At 40.3% G+C, this 22,435-nt stretch overlaps 1 protein-coding gene across 15 annotated transcripts in view; it reads right to left on the reverse strand.

Moving 5' to 3' along the window:
- USP54 (ubiquitin specific peptidase 54) overlaps positions 1 to 22,435 on the reverse strand; it is a 130,166-nt gene that overhangs the window by 75,844 nt on the left and 31,887 nt on the right. For 8 of the 15 annotated variants that reach the window (XR_011253018.1, XM_069572073.1, XM_069572082.1 and 5 more), the window contains one exon: positions 9,415 to 9,460. The exons of 6 other annotated variants lie outside the window; for them this stretch is intronic. The gene's annotated coding sequence lies outside the window, so the exon portion shown is untranslated. Of the gene's footprint in view, positions 1 to 5,066; positions 5,112 to 9,414; positions 9,461 to 22,435 lie in introns of those variants that run through there. One more of the 15 variants, XM_069572076.1, reaches the window with a different exon arrangement.

The raw sequence follows: 22,435 nt of genomic DNA on the forward strand, positions 1-22,435 counted from the left end.
ATTGATCAGACATCTGAGCCCCTATTAAGTGCCCCTCACTCATCCTCCACTCCAAGATGAACATTCCCATCCTCGTTCATATTACAGTTACTTGTGTACAGGGACCACCTCATATATTCCTTAAGGATATCTTTCATTCCACAGAGAAGTGGAATATAACAGGCACTGAATCACTGAAAGTTTATTTAAAGAGGAAACTTTATGTTTGAAGGGATAAGTACCTAGAACAACCAATTCCAACATTCTGATAAACTCTGACTCTCCTTAAATGAGTCCCCCAAATCTCCATATCTAGCTTGAGATACTGCAGACATTTTTTCCTAATGAAGATTATATAAGTGAATCAATATTTGCTTTTGATTCACACTTAAAAATAAAAAGAGATAGCATCTACAACCATAAAAAAAAGGCTACACTATTTGTTGATTTATGGGCTGATTATTGCAAACTCCCCAGTGAATACTGCTACCCAACTCAAACAATTTCCTGTGGGTTGGACTTTGGCAGCCTCAAATTATTACATCATGTACAACAAGAAAAACTCTATGCTGATAAAGGACAGAAAGCTTTATATTTTTCTTTTGTGAGAACTTGGAACACTGTCATTTACCACAAATCCGTCCAAAACCAGCTGGGAAAAAAAAAAAAAACAACAAGGCAAGTTTCACTGTTATAAGTGACAAACTAAATAACTAAGAAATGACAGTTGCATGCTACTTAGCCCCTCTTTACAGAGATCCAGAGCTATATAGATAATTTACTGATCTGTAAGGGAGGCAGTGGGCTTCCCAGGTGGCTCAGTGGATAAAGAATCCACCTGCAATGCAGGAGACGCAGGGGAAGAGGGTTCGATCCCTGGGCTGAGAAGATCCCCTGGAGGCGGGCATGGCAACCCATTCCAGTATTCCCATCTGGAGAGTCCCATGGACAGAGGGGCCTGGCGGGCTACATGACTGAAGCATGGCAGGACATGACTGAAGCATGGCAGGACATGACTGAAGCATGGCAGGACATGACTGAAGCAACTGGGCACACGTAAAATAAGAGAGGCAGCAAGACAGCAGCAAGAGCACAGTGGCTGAAAGCACAGCCTCTGCAGGAGCAACTGTGTTACACAGCCTCAGCAGCACCATGCTCTCAGTGGGATCCAGGAGGTACCATTCTAAGAGAATACTATGTGAATTCTAAAAGTCAGGGAGCTAGAGTTCACAGGGCAGAACAGTTTTGGACCCTATCACCTAACATCTGTGTCATCTTGACCAGCTTACTGAATCAATTATTGAAGTCTCTGATAACCAGGTAGGATTAAAAAATAACATGTCTCCCACAGAACTCTTACACAGATTAAACAAAATAGTGTGTGTGTGTGTGTGTGTGTGTAAAATTAGCCCAGTATCTAGTACTTAGTAAATGAGGCATCAATGTTTTGATGACAAAAATTAATAAATGTTTTGATGATAATTATCATAAAGAAGAATAAGATGAACCTACATTCCAATCCTGTTCCATCACGTTCAGGTCTTTTACCATCTGTAATAAATGTGATTTATTGAGAGTACTGTAACAAAATTCTAATACTCAGGGCCAGATATAAAATAGCAGTTCTATAAGCAGTAGCTATGATTATGAAAACTACATCCCCATACCAATTGTCTCTCTTTCCTTTTCCCTCCCTCTCTTATACACACAAACACAGGCATACATACACTTACTATAAAAATTCTATGAGATTAAACTATAATTGATAGCACAAACAGAAAGCAATATCAAAAAGAAGGAAAATATATTCCAAAAATACTGCATTCTCAATACAATTCAACTATTGGTTTTTCTAGTAGCCATGTACAGATGTGAGAGTTGGACCATAAAGAAGGCTGAGCGCCAAAGAATTGATACTTTCAAACTATGGTGTTGAAGAAGACTCTTGAGAGTCCCTTGGACAGCAAAGAGATCAAACCAGTTCATCCTAAAGGAAATCAGTCCTGAATACTCATTGGAAGGACTGATGCTAAAGTTGAAGCTCCAATATTTTAGCCACCTGATGTGAAGAGCCAACTCACTGGAAAAGACCCTGATGTTGGGAAAGATTGAAGGCAGGAGGAGGACGACAGTAGATGAGATGGCTGGATGGCATCATGGATTCAATGGACATGGGTTTGAGCAAACTCTGAGAGACAGTGAAGGACAGGGAAGCCTGGAGTGCTGCAATCCAGAGTCATAGGGGTCCTAGAGTCAGACACGACTAAGCAACTGAACAATCACCATCAATATTTAGCTCAGGAAACTTCAGTGGCAAAATACTTATAGTCAAAACTCCTAGGACTTAAACGGTCTTCCAGTCTTAACCCATGCATATTTCCAACCTCAAGTATCGCTGTTCCCCTTAAAATAGAATAGAAGATTTGTTCTCCATATATGCCCAGCATTTTACTCAATAAGGAATATGTACATTTATTGAATAAAGTCTGCATATAAGTGGACCGATAAAGTTCCATCCCCTGTTGTCCAAGAGTCATCTGTATTATCTTTGCCGCGGCTTCATCTTCCCAGTACTTCCTAATACTAGAAATCCGCTCCACTCAACAAACCTGTTTGAAGAAGCCACTCAGCTGGTAAGTTATAGTAATGATGACTAATGACATTCACACCCTATTAGAAAGGAGTAGTCATTTATAATTAGTTCATTTCCCAAAAGATTTTCTAAATACTGTTCCCCACCAACTGGGACTTACTCTGTCTCAGGAACTCTGTTATTCAGTGCTTACCCAATACATAAATGCTTCATTAGAATACAAAGCAGAAAGTTACATTGCCTCACCTTCAACAAATGTTCAATGACTGTTAAATAAATAAATGAAGAACTAAGTTTTTTAAACACATTTTTCAATTTAGAGATAACTCAGTTATAAGCATAATCAGTCACCTCTTTATTTCTTCCCTGAATCTACTTCCTAAATCGTATCATATCTAAATCGTACCTTCTGTTTCCCAAAGGTCTATGGAAGAAAGATACTTTAGCTAATAGCCAGTAGGACAAACACAACATTCTACTCATATACAGCTAATATCCAAACCAGTAACAATGGCAGATAAAGGAAAGAGAATCAACAGCAATTATAGGCACCAAGACAGCAAAATGATAACTACGCATTAAATAAAGTTGCCTTATACTATCCTTTAGCTCAATATCTTAGAATCAAAGTTTTTTCCTAATTTTTTAAACCACTGAGGTTTTTTCTTTAACTTAAATGCTCAATCACAACCATTCACTATTTATGAATCATTATAAACTTACCATTACCCAAATTATTTCAGCACAAACAATAATGAAAGCATGATGGCTCTCAAAAGCCACTGACTGCACTGACTTGACTCATTTCTGCCGGGAGAACAGTGGCACTGAATGGCACAAGCAACTCCAGTGTGAGACACTAAGCACATGACTGGGAAGGTGACAGAGGATACCAAGGAAAGGAGGAGGGGAGGCATGGGCAGGAATCCACTGAGTCTACTCTAGAAGCCTTCACAATACTCAAGCAAAACATGCTACCAGACTCCCGGTTTTAAGCCAGCTCAGATCTTACTTCTACCACGGACAACTGAAGAGACCTTCGGCAACTCTTCCAGCTGTAAGATTATAATAATAGCAGCTACCACTTGTGCTCTGTGTCCCATTCCCCAGTTGTGTCCGACTCTCTTCGAGACCATGAACTGCAGCCTGTCAGGATCCTCTGCCCATGGAATTTTCCAGGCAAGGACACTTGAGTGGGTTGCCATTTCCTTCTCCAGGGGATCTTCTAAATGCAAGGATCAAACCCCCATCTCTTGTGTCCCCTGTATTGACAGATAGGTTCTTTACCAAGAGTGCCACTTGGGAAACCATCACTTAGTGAACACCAACTCTATGCTAGGCACAAGGCAAATGGTACATCCTTTAATTCTCATGATTAATCTACCAAGTAGGCATTATTTCCCTCAGTTTCCAGAAAAGTAAAACCCATGTTCTACTCATGCACAACTCTTTCCCAGAGGGATAATACTACCTACTTAACAAGGTTGTACTGGAAATTAGAAGTAAATGCAAAGCACTTACCATAGGAACTAGCACTTGTCACACAGTAGGAGCTCAGGAATTCATTATCATACAAGTGCACCTATCACTTGAATAAGTGACTCAACTGAACTTTAATGAAATCCCACAAGTAAGTTTTCCTTTATATCATCTTCCATAAAAACAATAATTAGCAGCACTTCTTAAGAACCCAAGGTTTACAACTTTATAACTGTTTAAAATACCATAGGATCATCCATTCAGTGCCAATACACACACACACACACACACACACACACAGTTTTTTAGTTGAGAATCAAAATGTATAACCCAAGGAAATAGAAAGCCCATTATGAAAGTGATATTTGCCTTAAGCTGAGCACCAAAATATTAAATATTTTACTTACAAAAAGATTATAGATCTCACATCTCAAGAGAGAAGGTGCTAATGAACAAATCTAACTTCCCAAAAATAATTCCCAGAAGCATCTGTTATCCTCAAGTACTCAGCAAACCATTTCCCAGAACTGACAATATATTGCCAAAATCTTAGTGAATTTTGCCAACATTCTGCTGAGAGGAAAAAAGAATCATTCCGGTTCTTGAAATAAGTGCTACTTTTCAGTTTAGCCACAAAATACAATCTTTTCTCTGTTATTACTTTTATCAATATGTTAATACTGAAAATAAATATAAAGAAATCACAAATAATCTTCTGTCTGAAGGAAATTTAAATCCACATCCTTTATCTTTAATTTTATAAGCTGAAGAAAATCTATGAGAATGGGTTTTTAAACCAATAATAAAAATCAATTTTCTAAAGCCTTAATAATTGAATCAGAGGAGGGAAGAACAGAAACAACAGTCAGCATTAAAGAAGCCTTCTGAAAGTTAAGAGTCCTGTAACCTCAATTTCAAAGTTTAAACTGTTGCTGTTAAAAGCAACACTTCACAAAGACTGATCAGTTCCCTCCATCCCTCCATCTATCCCGTTTTACCATAAGCACACACTCACCAGAGAGCAGGCTCAACTCCCAGCAAAAGGCCTTCAGCAATCACAAGGGCATTTGTGGGACGAGAGATACAGGAATGGGGAGGGGCAAGGGAAGAGCTAGAGTTCTAGGGAGGGAAGGGTACGGAGGGAGGAGACGCAGCTAACAACAATGGGAAACTGTGACTCTAAACCACAAAGGCTTCCCACAGAACAGGGTAACAGGGAAAGGACAATTCTTTTTACCACCTACCAGGAGCTCAGCACTGATAACTCATGATAAAGCTAAAAAGATGGAGCTTCCAACTAACACAAAGTAAACTTAAGAAACTAACCAAAAGTAACTTGAAAGGACATATCACAAACTTCATAGAGGCTTAAGAAAAACATTTAGGAGTCAGTTTCCTCCAGGGGCATTCCTGATGACAAAGGTCAGCAGTATAACAATAAGGTCTACAGAGTGGCAGCTGCTTTCAAATGGAGGGCTAGCACTAAAAAACAGTCCTTTGCACTAACAGTCAAAAGAAGCACTAGAAGACACGTAACAATGCATTATTTAAATCCTTAATTCACAATTCTAAGACTATCCAGACTTAAATTGAATTAAATCATTTTAAGAGGCAAAACTATTTCAACTACCTTAAAAAAAGATATTCTTAAAGAAAATTTTTGTGTGAAATGAGCTGCTAGATTCAAGAATCCATTTTTAAAAGCTTGAAATCTCAGAGTCCCAACCTGAAAAGTAAAGACAGTGAAAGATCTTCCCTACTTCTCTCAGGGAAGAGGCCAAACAAATTATATCATCAAGAACGATCAGCAGGCAGAGTCCTACCCCCAAACCGGTGATCAGTCCACCCAGAACTTACATTTGCAGGCAGGGCACAAAGGCCCTGGAGGACCAACATACACCCTTCTATGAACTACTTACTCCCTGTTATAAACCAGTTTTATTGAAAGGAGTTGTTCTATAAGCATACTGATGAAAAAACTTACCAGCAGAACCCTCGCCAAATAGGAAGGAAGGTCTGCTCTATTTCCACAGGTTGAGATAATACGTATAAATTGATTTCTTTAAAGATTTAATTAAGATTTATTGGTAAAACTAAACAAATGCAGGCACTGCCCAAAACTAATTCAGCTCTTATATTTTAACAATATACTAAAGTAGTCCTTCTGCAACAAGGAAAGTGCCCAAATTAAAAAAAAAAAAAAAATAGATACTATTGCTTTTCTTTTGCTCATCATTAGCATTCTAATTCAGGTCTCCTAGTGGTTGGTGGAAGATGGGGATGTTAGTGTCATTTCAAAATGTGGGGCACAAAATTTCTATGATCAGTGCTAGATACAAAAAAAGAATGTACAAATATTAGGGTTAACCTCTCCAATCAAGTCCTTAAGAGATGGTTTATATTCCAGAAATGGAACATTTCCTGCCATATCAATAAACAAGGATGTCACAGTCATCAGCAATTGCAGCCCTCCTATGTAAAGAGGGCTATTATAAAGAGTTGGACACAACTGAGTGACTAACACTTTCATTTATATACGTGTGTGTGTGTGTGCGCGTGCGTGTGTATACCGGCAGCCATCAGACTACAACTACCTCCTATAATGGGCCCTGAGGAAAAGAAGCTCACGATGTAAAAACACAGGATACTGGCCCCAGGTAAGCATTAGTTGCTAAATTGTGTCCAGCTTTTTGCAACCCATGGACTGTAGCCCACTGGGTTCCTCTGTCCATGGGATTTCCCAAGCAAGAATACCAGAGTGGTTGCCATTTTGTCAGGGAATCTTCCCAATCCAGGGATTGAACCCTGGGGCCTCCTGCATTGCAGGCAGATTCTTTACCACCTGAACAACCAAAGAAGCTCAGCTCCAGATAAGTGAGTTACATAAGCAAGGAATGATTACAATGAGCCCAGATTCTTGTATCTTCCCATGCACAGAAAAGCGCTAAATTCCGTAAATGGGGATCTCTGGCTTTCTTCAATTAACAACAATTTTTTGATGTTCAGACTACCTGCCCTTTGTTGAAAAACTTCTATATAACCTGGCTCCTTCCCTCATCTCCAAGTGATCTCTCAGAGTTACTTCAGATGCTGCCTCTTGGACTTAGACCCTAAAAATTTCCACCAAATAAAATATCTCTCTCAACCTTTAGGTTGTGAATATTTTTAAGTCAACATATTCATTCATAATTCATGGAATTAATCAAATAAAACTGGCGTACTGGGGCAGAGTTACAGAGCTTCAACCCTGGTTACAATGCAACTAAATAACATGACTTCTCATCTCAGTCAGGTAAGGGAGGTGGTCCACAGGCAATCTCACATTAATGGACTGTAATCTTTTTTGAAGCCCCTCAGAAAATACTTCATGCAAAACTCTCCCGTGTACTCACATTCTGCCTTATAAAAGTTATTTTTGGACTTTTCTTATTTCCTTTTCATAGGAGGAGATTAGACTGCATAAGAGATTCTATCTCATAAAGAGAACCCTGTGTCAACCACTGGCCCTCTCAACCAAAAATAAATTAAGTAACTACAGCTTTGTGTTAGATGAGTGCCAGACTGCTTGTAGGAGTGTTTTTGTGGCATGATTACTAGGTCAAGATGTTGCCGGGAGACCCCTTCCAAAGGCTTGAAAACGAATTGTCCGAGGAGACACATGTACTGACAAAGCAAAAGACTTTATTGGGAAGGGGCGCTGGGGTGGAGAGCAGGAGGGTAAGGGAACCCAGGAGAACTGCTGTGCCACATGGCTCACTGTCTTAGGTTTTATGCTAAGAGGCTTATTAGTTTGGGGGTTGTTACTGAACAATCTTGTTTGGCCCATATTTGGTCTGACTTAAGTTTCTTCCTGGTGGTGAAACAGGAGGGAAGGGGGCAGGGCACAAGCTTTAAAAGAATGACATAGCCTGAGGACACAACAAAAACTGATTAGAGTCAAATGGGTCCAAGATGGTGAACCAGTAACTTCCACTAGACCTTGAACCTCAGTATCCACTCTTTGTAATGCATCAGCAAGCTAAGTGACACACCCACCAGTGCCACAACAATTCTGAGGCCAACCACCAAAGACCAAAAAGTAGGCAATAGTCCAATTCCTGTTCATCTTTGCTCCTTCTCCAAAACAGGAATACTCCTCCCAATCACTCGGCCTCCCTGATGGCTCAGCTGGTTAAGAACCCACCTGCCAATGCAGGAGACTCAAGAGACACGGGTTTGATCCCTGGGTCAGGAACATCCCCTGGAGAGGGGAATGGCCAACAGTTTCAGAAACAACCAAAACATACATCAACAGATGAATAAGGATTCAGACATTATAAGAATGAAGGATTAATACATGCTACCACATGTAAATATTGCAAACAGTAAGTGAAAAGGCCAGTAATAAGGATCTCCTGTTGTATGATCCCAATTACATGAAACACCTATAATAGGCAAATTACAGAGATAGAAAGTAGATTAGTTGTTGCCTAGGGCTGCGAGGAGGTGTGAAAGAAATAGAAAGTGACTGCTAAGAGATAAACCATTTCTTTTGGAGGTGACAAAAATGTTCTAAAATTGACTGTGCTGATGGTTGTTCAACTCTAAAAATACTAAAAACCACTGAATTATAAAACTTTAAATTTTGTGTTATGTGAATTATATGTCAATAAATTTTTAATTGTTTTTTGGTTGTTGTTTTTTTTTAAATCACAGTTTTCCTCTTTGCAAAACAAGGGCACTCTTTGTTTCATGTCTGTGGTTTAAATTAGGTTTCCATAAACAATAGCAGCTGTCACCTGGTAAAAGTAAATGGGCTTCAAATGCTTGGCAAACAACTTCTGTGTGTATGAGATTTTGAATAGCTGTTTTTAAAGTATACATAAGCACGAAAATCAGGCTATCAAGGCATTCTTAGTCTCTGACACTGTCATTTAATTCAGGACAGACAGAATGCAATTAATCATTTCTCTAATCAAGAAGCCAACAGTAATACTACTGATAATAGAAATGTTCAAAGTGAATGGACAAGATAACTCACTTTGACAAAAATAAGGGTGAAAATGGCACATCCACAAAAGTCAGAGTACAAGTTTTATGTTTGGGTAGAAAGACAACAGATGAAGAGGCAGCCTGAAATGATACTTGCTGGACACACCCTTTGCTAAACAACTACAAACATTCCCCGACATATCTGTAGAAATCCGTCCTGTTGCTTTTTGGGCAAATTTCCCCAGAGTACTCACTCAAAAGCTGACTTAAAATCATCTGTTTGATAAACAATTTTGACTGTGCTCAGGGTGCAAAGAAAGCAAACAACTGATGAACTTTTGGTAAGTGAAAAGGGAGGACAGAGGAAAGGAGAAAAATGGGCAAGTATTTACCTTCATTAAAGAGACTTATGCGCCATTCCTCAGTCGGTGATCTGAACTATAAACAGGGGAAAGGGGAAATATGACAGCATAGTATTAACGTTTTGAGAAAGGATATACTCCTTCGTACCAATTTATTTTCTTTCCTTAAACAAACAGTTTAAATGTCCAGTTCACAGAAAAAAAAGTAGATGATCAATAAAGATAGGGAAAATGTCCTATCTCATTCATAATTAGAAAGACAGTGAGGTCACCCAGTCGTGTCCACCTCTTTGCAACCCCGTGGACTGTAGCCTACCAGGCTCCTCTGTCCATGGGAGTCTCCAGGCAAGAATACTGGAATGGGTTGCCATTTCCTTCTCCAGGATTCATAATTAAGGAAATGCAAAATAAAAATATTATCACCTTTCATATCTCACAATGCCAAATATTTAAAACTTGGGTGAATCCAAGTGAGAGTGAGGAGAGGGATAAATTCTCATTCACTCCCGGTAGAAATAAAATGAATTTGGTGGTATTTCTCAATTTAAAATGCTTATACCCTTTTGTTTCAGCAATTCAAATTCTAAAAACTTGTCCTCTAGTTTGCAAAAATAATATAAAAATATATTACAGTTACACTGTTTGTAATAAATAAAAACTAAAGGTCTGTCATTAGGGGATTGGTTAAATTATGGTAAGTCTCATTTAGAAATATTTACAGATGAAATAATATGTATGGAATTGACTTCAAAATAATTATAGGTTGTCTTGGGAGAAGCAGGGGAAGAATAAACAAAACCACAGCTGACCATGTACTTAATAGTTCACAAAGCTGGTGATGGGTATAGGCGGACTCAACACTCTTCTCCTTACTTCTATATATGTTCAAAATTTTGCATAATAAAATGATACAAACATATTAAACAATCTCACTGAAGGGGGTAGTGGATAAAAGTACTGACTTAACCCTGGAAATGACTAGAGTTTGTAAGCCTAAAGGCATAAGGAACTGTATATTACCACTACATTCCAGCTAGTAGAGTACATTCCCACAGGTGTACAGGTTAACAATTCTGAAGACACATGTATACTGGAATTGAATAATTAAGTAAATGAATGGAAGATGGTGGAAGGTTTCCTAATTTTTGAATGGGAAGATACAGATAAGAGGGAAAAAGCTAAAATTATCCATGTGGTAATGGATTAGAGTTGAAGAATGAACTTGTGATTAGCTTATTAAAGACACAGATGGGGGACTCCCCTGGCAATCCAGTGGCTAAGATTCTGTGCTTCCAAAGCACAGAGGATGAGGTTTGATCCCTGGTAGGGGAACTAAGATCCCATGTGCTGAGTGGCATGACCAAAAAAACTTTTTAAATAAAATATAGACGGTTACATTTAGAAATATTTATAGATATGTATATATGTATACACCCATATGGGCTTCCCAGCAAAAGAATCCACCTGCCAATGCAGGAGACACAAGAGACAAGAGTTGAACCCCTAGGTCGGGAACATCCCCTGGAGTAGGAATGGCAACCCACTCCAGTATTCTTGCCTGGAAAATTCCATGGACAGAGAACCCTGGTGGGCTATAGTCCAGGAGGTCGCAAAGAATCAAACTCGACTGAGCACAAGCACATATACCCATATATTTATTTGCTCTATCAGCTGAGAATGCTTAGAACCAATGACATCCCAGTTGCAACAAGCACACCTAGACCTTAGTCATTGTTTTTTTTCCCCTTAACTTTTCGGCCACGCCATGGGCAGGATGTGAGATCTTGGTTCCCCAACCAGGAACCAAACCAATGCTCCCTGCAGCGGAAGCTCAGAGCCTTAACCACTGGACCACCAGCGAAGTCCTACAGACTTGATACCTTGGTTTCAAAACCTGTTCTCCAATAAAAGAATCCAAGGTTCCTCGGAGAAATGTATGATTTTAGGCCTGGAAGAGGAAACACATGAGATGAGCCTGGAGCATCCTGTAATGTCCAAAAGTAAAGAAATGCTGAAGACAAAAAGAAAACAAAAATCCTAAATTGACAGAGGCATATCAAAGGTACATAGGAGACAACCAAAGGAGTTCCCAATGGCCAAATCTGAAACAATATGAGGGGGAAAAAAAATTAGTACTGGATTAACCCGAAGTGTAAAATAAATACCTACGAGTCCACACTGATATAAAGAAAAGTACTCCTGGGGAATTCCTGGTGGTCGAGTGGTTAGAACTCCACGCTTTACTGTTGAGGGCCTGGGTTCAATCCCTTGTCAGGAAACTAAAACCTCACATACCGAGACTAGGAAACAAAAAAACGAAAAAAGAAATTTTAAAAAGAAAAAAACTATACTCCAAAGAGTACAGTATGGAGGTGTGATGCTGAAGCAGGGAGACCCTGAGCTCACGTTCTCCCACCAGAATACTGGAGTGGGTAGCTCTTCCCTTCTCCAGGGGATCTTCCCAATCCAGGGATCGAACCCAGGTCTCCTGCATTGCAGGCAGATTCTTTACCAGCTGAGCTATCAGGGAAGCCCCCTTCTCCCACAGGCACATCAAAATTACAATTTACAGAATATCTATGAGAATGACCTGAATACTGGCGAAAATATCTTCCATAACTAAAAGTATAACTAAGGAACCACAGCAGAAGGGCAGAAGGCACAGAGATGCAGTAAAGACACTCTGGTGGGCAACACACAAACCGGACGATAATCACAGCTGCAGAGGTCTTCCCTAAGGAACGAGAGTTCCGAGCCCCACACTGGGCTCCTCAGTTGGGGTCTTGCACCAGGAAGATGATATCCCCAGAACATCTGGCTGTGAGGGCTAGAGGAGCTTGCAAAGGAAACAGCCAGAGGCTGTAGAAACAGAGATTCTACTCTTGACATGCAAAAAAATCTCACATGCTCTGAATTCCAGTACAGGGGCAGTAATTTGAAAGAAGCCTGGGTCAGACAACTTGCTGATCCTGCAGAGCCTTCTGCAGAGGTAGGAAGATAACTGGAGCTCATCCTGGAAACACAAACACTGGCAATAGCCATTTTTTTGGAGTTTGTTCTACCGCAAGGATACTAGTGTTAACAATTATCATTTTGGAGTCCTCCCTCTATCCCTTGGGCTTCCCTGATAGCTCTATTGGTCAAGAATCTGCCTGCAATGCAGGAGACCCCAGTTCAATTCCTGGGTTGAGAAGTCTGCTGGAGAAGGGATAGGCTATCCACTCCAGTATTCTTGGGCTTCCCTTACAACTCAGCTGGTAAAGAAGCCTCCTGCAATGCAGAGACCTGGGTTCGATCCCTGGGTTGGGATGATCCTCTAAAGAAGGGAAAGGCTACCCACTCCAGTATTTTGGCCTGGAGAATTCCATGGACTGTATAGTCCATGGGGTTGCAAAGAGTCGGACACAACTGAGCAACTTTTACTTCACTTCACTCTATCCTTTAGCACTGGAGGCTTACTTACCCACCAGCAGACTGACACCAGCCCCAGAACCCAGCCCTGCCCACCAGCGAGCCAAAAGCAGCACTGGGACACCCTGAGCCACATAGCCAGTCATTCCAAGACACAGCCCTGCCCATACCAGCAGGTCAGCACCAAACAAGGGAACCCTGGACCATGCAGCCAGCCACGCCAGAATTCAGTCCTGTCCACCACTGGGCTGGCAGCCAACTGCGCCTGGAGCCAGACCCACCTACTGGCTACAGTAGTCACCCAACCACAACTATACAATGGCCCCATGCAGCCCACACAGGGGATACCCTTAGGGCATACAGCCCAGTGACCAGAGAGGAATTTGCTGCTGGGCCTCATAGGAAGTCTCTGTATAAGGTCATTTCTCCAAGTTCAGGAAACTTAAACAACCTACCTAATAACAGAAATAAACAGAGAATTAGGCAAAATAAGAAGACAGAGGAATATGTTCTAAACAAGGAACAAGATAAAACCTCAGAAAAGGAACTAAATGGAGCAGAGATAAACAATACAAACACATACAAACATGTGGAGGCTAAACAATAGACTCCTCTGTCCATGAGAATTCCCAGACAAGAATACTGAAGTGCGTTGCCATTTCCTTCTCCAGGGGATTTTCCCAACCCAGATATCAAACTCAAGTCTCGTGCATTGGAAGGCAGTTTCTTTACCTCTGAGGCACCTGGGAAGCCCAAAAAACCCATGAGTCACTAAAGAAATCAAGGAAGGGACTTCCCGGGTGGTCCAGTGGTTAAGACACTGTGCTTCCAACCAGGGGGCCAGGGTTAAATCCCTTGCTGGGGAACTAAGAACCCTCACGCTGTGGGGCAACTTAGCCTCCATGAGCCCACAATTAGAAAACTGTGAAATGCAACAAAAGATCCTGGGTGCAGCAACAAAGATCCTGCATACTGCAACTAAGACCCAATGCAGCCAGAAATGAAGGAAGGAAGAATTCCAGGAAAGCTCAATTTTTAAAACTATGTAAGTAAAATAAAATCTGACACAAATGAACCCATCCATAAAATGGGACTCACAGACATAGAGAACAGACTATGGTTGGCAAGGGGGTGGAGGGGTGGTAGAAGAATGAACTGGGAGTTTGGGGTTAGCAGATGCAAGTTATCACATATAGGACAGATAACAAGGTCCTACTGTATAGCACAGGGAACTATATTCAATATCCTGAGATAAACCATAATGGAAAAGAATTTTTAAAGTATATACATAACTGAATCACTTTGTTGTACAGTAGAAATTAACACAACATTGTAAGTCAACTATACTTCAGTTAAAGAAAAGAAAAGGTTGCTATCTAAAGAACTGCTAAATTTTTTTTAATTGCAAATTTTATTTTTCTTTCTTTTTAAAAATATTTATTTATTTTTGGCCACATGGCATGTGGGATTTTAATTCCCCAGTTCAGTTCAGTTCAGTTCAGTTGCTCAGTCGTATCCGACTCTTTGCAACCCCATGAATCGCAGCACGCCAGGCCTCCCTGTCCATCACCAACTCCCAGAGTTCACTCAAACTCGCGTCCATCGAGTCAGTGATGCCATCCAGCCATCTCATCCTCAGTCATCCCCTTCTCCTCCTGCCCCCAATCCCTCCCAGGATCAAAGTCTTTTCCAATGAGTCAACTCTTCACATGAGGTGGCCACTGGAGTTTCCGCTTTAGCATCATTCCTTCCAAAGAAATCCCAGGGTTGATCTCCTTCAGAATGGACTGGTTGGATCTCCTTGCAGTCCAAGGGACTCTCAAGAGTCTTCTCCAACACCACAGTCCAAAAGCATCAATTCCCCAACCAGGGATCAAACCACTGCCCCCTGCATTAGAAGCATGCAGTCTTAACCACTGGACCACCAGAGAAGTCCCTGATGAATTCACTTTAAAAAGAGAAATTTCCTTGTTATTTATCATGTAAATTTGATATCTACATAAAAGCATAAAATATTTAAATAACAGCAAATGAAGATGAATGAAGCAAAAAGAAGTGAAGACTATTTATTTGATCTCAAAGCAACTCTACAAAGAAATTTTGAACCTCCCATCTACCCACAAATTATTTCTTAAAATATTTTAGTTCATTAAATACTTACTGAGCATCTATTATATGCTTCCCTCATAGCCCAGTTGGTAAAGAATCAGCCTGCAACTTCGGAGACCCCGGTTCAATTCCTGGGTCGAGAAGATCCCCTGGAGAAGGGATAGGCTACCCACTCCAGTATTCACGGGCTTCACTTGTAGCTCAGCTGGTCAAGAATCCACTTGCAATTTGGGAGACCTAGGTTCAATCCCTGGGCTGGGAAGATCCCCTGGAAAAGGGAAAGGCTACCCACTCCAGTATTCTGGTCTGGAAAATTCCAAGCCAGATATAGTGCTAATGTTAGAAATGCAAATATGACTAAAATCAGAGGACCTTCTAAATGATCACTGTCTAATGAGAGAAAAAAAGAACTATAACCTTGGAAAGTAATATCTGAACTGGGTTTTAATACAGTTGTATAATAAGAATCTAATTTTTGTCTCTGGTTCTTGACAGGGAAGATTCTAAACCTTCAGAATTTCTCAAATGATACAAGTATCTCTGTTATTCATGTTGGGCCCTTCCAGTCACACTGAATTAACACTAACCAGGTGACTCATAGTGGGCCCCTTGATAGTTTCAGGATAGGGACTGGCAGTACTGGAAAGCCCAAGTACTGTGTGGTTAGAAGGTTGGGGCTTTGAGTCACATGATCTCAGACAGACCTCTGGGAAATAGAGGGGGAGGCTGGAGACTGAGTTCAATCACACAGGCCAACGATTCAATCAATCATATCTATATAACGGAGTCCCAGGAAAAACTCTGAACACTGAGTTGGTGAACTTCCCTGGTTGATAACACTCATCCATGTGTGAGAAGGGTGACACATCCTGAAGATACAGAAGCTTTGCTTTGGGGATCCTCCCAGACTTATCCTATGTATCTCTTCCTTTTGCTGGTTCAAATTGTAACTTTTCACTATAATAAAACCGTAATCAGGAATTCCCTGGTGGTCCAGTGGTTAGGACTCAGCTCTTTCACTGCCAGAGCCCAGGATCAATCCCTAGTTGGGGACCTAAGATCTTACAAGCTGCATGGCACAGCCAAAACAAAAACAAACTGTAATCATAAGGACAGCATTTTCACGAGTTCTGTGAGTTGCTCCACCAAATGATCAAACCTGAGAGAATCAGGGGAACTCTTGAATTTATATCTGATTGATCAGAGATGCAAGTATCTTGGAGACTCCTGAACCTGCACTTGGAGTCCAAAGTTCAGATAGTCTTATGAGAAACTGTGCCCTTAACATGAGAACGTTAAGCTAACTCTGGTTAGTTAATGTCAGAACTGTATTGCAAATACCCAAGAGGAATTCACTTAAAATAAGAATTTACAAAGTTATTCATCACAAAGGATAGCAGACATCAATACAATGGAACATGAATCAACCACGAAAAACTTATGTTGTAGATAAATATTTATTGAAATGGAGATATAATCACCATTCTTTTTATCTCCAGCTCCAATCTCTTCCCCTGAGGTCCACACTTGTATATTCAACTTCCTACTGAACATTACCCCCTGGATGTCTACTAGGTATTTCAAACCTAACACACCCCAAAGAAAAAAAATCTTGATTCTTACCATATATACCCCAATCAGCTCCTCCAGTCTTCCCTATCATAGTAAAAAGCTCTACCATTCACTCACTTCTTTAGGGCAAAACTGGAGTCATGCTTGACTCCTTTCTTTCCTGACACCTCACCAGTCCATCAGCAAATCTTATTGATGTTACTCTCAAAACTTATCCCTTCTTACCACCTACACTGCTACCATCCTAGACAAAGTCACCTATGTTTATTGCATAGAATACTGCAATAGCCAGTATGTGCTGTCCTTGCTTCCATGACAATCACTTCTTCACACAGCAACCAGAATAATCTTTTTTAAAAAATCAATATTATTATTCCACATAAAACACTCCAGTGAGTTCCCATTACATTCTGAATGAAATCCAGATTTCTAATCTTATTTACTTACTTACTTATTTGGCTGCTTCCAGTCTTAGTTGCAGCATGTGGGATCTTTTGTTATGGTCTGAGGAAGACTCTGCAGTGGCGGCATGTGGGCTTAGTTGCTCCTCAGCAAGTGGGATCTTAGACCCCCAATTAGAGACCCAATCAGCATTCCCTGCATTTCAAGGGACTCTTAGCCACTGGACCACCAGGGAAGCCCATGGATCCTTAATCTTAAATCCCTCATGATTTAGTCCCTACTTCTCTCAACAATTTCATCTTTACTGCTCTCTGCCCACCCCATCATTTTTCAGAAAATGACACGCTAGTTCCCACCTCAAGGCTTTTCCACCGTGAATCTCTCTCCATTGAATGCCCATTCCCCAGCTCTTTGCATAGGCCACTACTTTGCTTCAATTAGGTCTCTATTTACACGGTACCCTCCTTGGGCTTCCCTGGTGGTTCAGTGATGATAAGCATTCACCTGCTAATTCAGTGGGTTCGATCCCTGGTCTAGAAAGACCCCCACAGCTGAGCCCGTAGGCCACAACTACTGAGCCCAAACTCTGGAGCCTATGCACTGCAACAATTGAAGCCTGCACGCCCTAGAGTCTGTGTTCTGCAACAAGAGAACTCAGTGCACCACAATGAGAGACTAGCCTCCACTCACTGCAACCAGAAAAAAGCCCACATGTGGCAACCAAGACCCAGCACAGACAAAAATAATTTTAAAATGTTAATAATTATATTATATATATTTAAATATAGTTATTACATTTATAATTGTATATAACTATATACTTCATATGTATAAATGATATATATATATAACTGAATTACTTTGCTGTACACCAGAAACACAACATTGTAAACCAATTTATTGAACTATACTTCAGTAAAATTAATTAAAATTGCCAACTACCAATAAAATCAGTAAAAAAGTGTATTAAATTAAAATAATGAAATAAAATTATCAAACACCTATCTCCTTACCCTGCTTTATTTTTTTTAATTGCATTTATCACTACCAGGCATTTCTCATTATCTGCCTTTCCCATTAGAACACAAGCTCCAAAAGGCAGGGACTTTGTTTATCTTACTTGCTACTGTATCTTCAGAGAGTCCCTTGAACAGCAAGATCAAACAAGTCAGTCTTAAAGGAAATCAACCCTGAATACTCATTGCAAGGACTGATGCTGAAGCCGAAGCTCCAATACTTTGGCCACCTGTTGTGAACAGCTGATTCATTGGAAAAAGACCCTGATGCTGGGAAAGACTGAAGGTAGAAGGAGAAGGGGGCAAGAGAGGATGAGATGGTTGGATGGCATCACTAATTCAACGGATATGAACGTGGGCAGACTCCAGGAGATGGTGAGGGACAGGGAAGCCTGTAATGCTGCAGTCCATGGGGTCACAAAGAGTCGGACACAACTTGGTGACTGAACAACAACAAATCTTCAGAGTCTAGTACACCATGTAGACACATAGTGGGCACACATAAATAACTTGCTGAAGGAACAAATGGTTAGAAGGTTAGGTGAAAAGGGCAGGTTATAACAGTATTTTCAAAACTGTTCAGTTTTATAAAACTAAGCAAAATGGAAAACAAAAGCTACCACACACACACACACAGAGTCAATCCTTATTACATGGATTCCTCATAGGTAAATTTTCCTACTCACTAAAATTCATCTGTAACCTCAAAATCAAGACCTGCAACATTTTCTCGGTCACTCACGGACATGTGAATGCAGATGATGAAAAATTTGAGTTGCCTGATGTGTACATTACCAGTTGAGGTCCAAGGCTGGGGAGATATGCAGCCTTCTGGTTTCAGATTTCAAACTATAAACCAGTGTCCTTTTAGTGGCTTATTTAGTGCAATAGTCTTCACATTTTTGTGCTTTTGGTCAGTGATTTCACTGTTTAAAATGACTCCCAAGTGTCGTGCAGAAGTGCTGTCTACTGTTTCTAAGTGCAAGAAGGCTGTGATGTGCCTTCTAGAGAATACATTTGTTAGATAAGGTTCATTCAGGCATAAATTACAGTGCTATTTACCATGAGTTCAATGTTAATGAATCAATAATATATATTAAATAATGTGTCTTAACAAAAACACACATAAAACAAGGTTACATGTTGATTAGTTAACAAAAATGGAACCAGCAGCTCAGAGGAATCTAACCCTGTAATTCCCCTAGGAGCAGTAATTCAGTATTCATTAATTCAGCATTTGCAATGATACTATAGAACATAGTACCACAAATAAGGAAAGTGTGTGTGTATCTGTGTACACAAAATTAACAGGGCACAGAGATTATATATCATTATGTGTGCGAGCTCAGTCGTTTCAGTAACGTCCAACTCTTTGCAACCCCATGGACTGTAACCTGCCAGGCTCCTCTGTTCAGGGGATTCTCCAGGCAAGAATACTGAAGTGGGTTGCCATTTCCACCTCCAGGGGATCTTCCTGACCCAGGGATCAAACCCAAGCTTCCTGCATCTTCTGCACTGCAGGCAGATTCTTCACCATTGAGCCACCAGGGAAGCCCCATATACCATTATGCTGCTGCTGCTGCTCCTAAGTCACTTCAGTCGTGTCCAACTCTGTGCGACCCCATAGACAGCAGCCCACCAGGCTCCCCCGTCCCTGGGATTCTTCTCCAGGCAAGAACACTGGAGTAGGTTGCCATTTCCTTCTCCAATGCATGAAAGTGAAAAGCGAAAGTGAAGTCGCTTAGTCGTTTCCAACCCTCAGCGACCCCATGGACTGCAGCCTACCAGGCTCCTCTGTCCATGGGATTTTCCAGGCAAGAGTACTAGAGTAGGGTGCCACTGCCTTCTCCAATATACCATTATACCATGGTGTTAATATAGTTATTACTAGTATAATCTTTGGGTGTGAAGATTATAGGATATTTACTTCTTAATTTTTTCCTTGTTTGTATTTTCTATTTTTTACAATAAAAAGACTTTCGTTAGAAGAAAAAAACTGAGTTACTGCTATTATTTTAAAATAAGAATTGTATCAGTAAACATTTCATGGTAGCCAAAGGAATATAAAAACAGGATAAGAACAGTAATAATTAATCAATAATTAAAAGTGTAAATTTATAGCTCTCCTCTGAACTTTTTAACCTAGATCTTCTAAATGAAGCCTCATATATGCAAATACACATGTAATCCTATATACTTCTTCCTGAGTAGTGATTAATAAACTACTCAAACACTAACAGTTTAAAACTCACCTATTTATAATCACAAAATCTTAGAGTAAAAATAATCTTTAGAGAGCATACAGTTAAGTTTCTAACCTAATGCAAGAAACTTTTTAATAATCCTTTTTACAAGTGGTCACCTACCTTCTATCAGAATATGTTCAAGAACAGAAATTACATTATCCTATAAGGCCATACATTTTAATTTCCATCTACTGTTCTTAGTTTAATCTCTGATCAAAAACAGATCTTCTGTTTCCTCTTTATGTAAGCCTTTTGGGCTTCCCAGGTGTTGCGACTGGTAAAAAACCCTCCTGCCAACGCAAGAGACATAAGAGACATAGGTTCAATCCTGGGTGGAGAAGATCCCCTGAAAAAGGCATTGCAATCCATTCTGATGTTCTTGCCTGGAGAATCCCCATGGACAGAGGAGCCTGGCGGGCTTCAGAAAGAGTGAGACACGACTGAAGAGACTTATTAGCATGCATGCGTACAAGCCTTTCAAATTTAGAAGACAAAACTCATGCGTTCCCTTAATCATCTCTTTCCAAGCTAAATACTCTACTACAGCCATGACTCAAAGCAGTATACAACTTTATTCACCCCCTCATATAATCCCCACTCTTAGTCTATGGGCTGGATCTGGTAACTTGCTTCTAATGAACAGAATACAGCAAAGGTGATGGGATGTCATTTCCAGGATTAGGTTATAGACTCTGGCTTCCATCTTCTTCACTGTCATGGAAGTCAGCTGCCATGTTGTATGGAGACTCCCACAAGGCAAGGAACTGAAGGATGCTTCAGCCAACAAGCTAGTAAACAACTAAGGTCCTCAATCAATTAACCTGTGAGCAACCGAATCATGCCACATGAGAGGTAGAACCTGGAATGTGATCCTCCCCCAGTTGAATCCTCACATGAAATCAAAGCCCCTGTTAACAACTTGATGAAAGCCTATGAGAGATACACCTTGATACCTGACTCACAGAAACAGAGATAACAAATATGTGTTGTTTTAAGTTGCAAAATTTTGAGGTAATTTGTTATGCAGCAACAGATAACTAGCAATTTCACTTCTCATTGTAGCCTAGGAAAATTCCCATATGTGTATATTTTTTAAAATAGACGAAAACTGAAAACAATTTAAATGTTCATCAAAGGAGAATGGATAAATACAATGTGATATAGTCTTAAGATTTAATGCTATATATAATTTTTAAAATGGAATATACAAGGTAGATTTCTGAGGGGGGAAAAAGATTGAAAACTTATTTACTGAATTTGAATGAATGGAGTCAAGTTTTAGATCCTATCTATGAGTCTTAGCCTACCAGCACAATCGTGTCCGACTCTTTGCAACCCCGTGGACTATAGTCTACCAGGTTCCTCCGTCCATGGATTTTTCAGGCAAGAATACTGGAGTGGGTTGCCATTTCCTTCTCCAGGAGATGTTCCCAACCCAGGGACTGTACCCAGGCCTCCCGCATTGTAGGCAGACGCTTTACCATCTGAGCCATCAGGGAAGTCCTCTACAAGTCTTGGAATGAGATAACAGTGATCAGAACTTTGAAAACCAATCAAATGGAAAAAGCAAGGCAGGACTTCCCTGGTGGCGCAGTGGATAAGAATCCACCTGCCAATGCACGGGACATGGGCTCGATCCCTGTCCAGGAAGATTCTACATACTGCGAAACAACTAAGCTCATGTACCACAACTGCTGAGACCACACTCTAGAGCCCTCGAGCCTCAACTACTGAGCCTGTGCTCAGAAACAGAGAAGTCCCTACAATGAGGAGCTCACAACTATGGAGAAGGCCCTGCTCGCTGCAACTGGACAAAGCAATGAAGACCCAGTGCAGTCAAAAAGAAAAAGAAAAAAGCAAGGCCATTATGTCTAAGGAAAATTAAAAGCCATGTAAGGAAAACATTATCATCAGAGTATGTAGCCCAGGTTCAATATCTGTATAATATAAACAACAATGATTTCACCCACAAAATATGTAACTATGTTAAAAATATAAGGGAGAAGACATCTATGTGTTTAAAAGTGCCAACACCTCATGTCCCTCATATTAAACACTTTTTATAGATTTAATAGCTTTTAAAAGTCATTGCTATAAGTATACTATTACAAATATTTAAGACAGCTGATTGTGGTTGCCACTGTGAGAGGGGATAACTGTTATTCTTTCTTCTATGCATATAAACTATTCAAATTTTTTAAACTATGAACATAGGTTACTTTGATAAAAATAAGATAAACTTCCTTGTAGGGAGAAAGAGGAAAAGGGCCTTGGTTTTATCTCTATCGTTTTATT

Source organism: Ovis canadensis, chromosome 25 (assembly GCF_042477335.2).
Source record: "Ovis canadensis isolate MfBH-ARS-UI-01 breed Bighorn chromosome 25, ARS-UI_OviCan_v2, whole genome shotgun sequence".
NCBI lineage: Eukaryota > Metazoa > Chordata > Mammalia > Artiodactyla > Bovidae > Ovis > Ovis canadensis.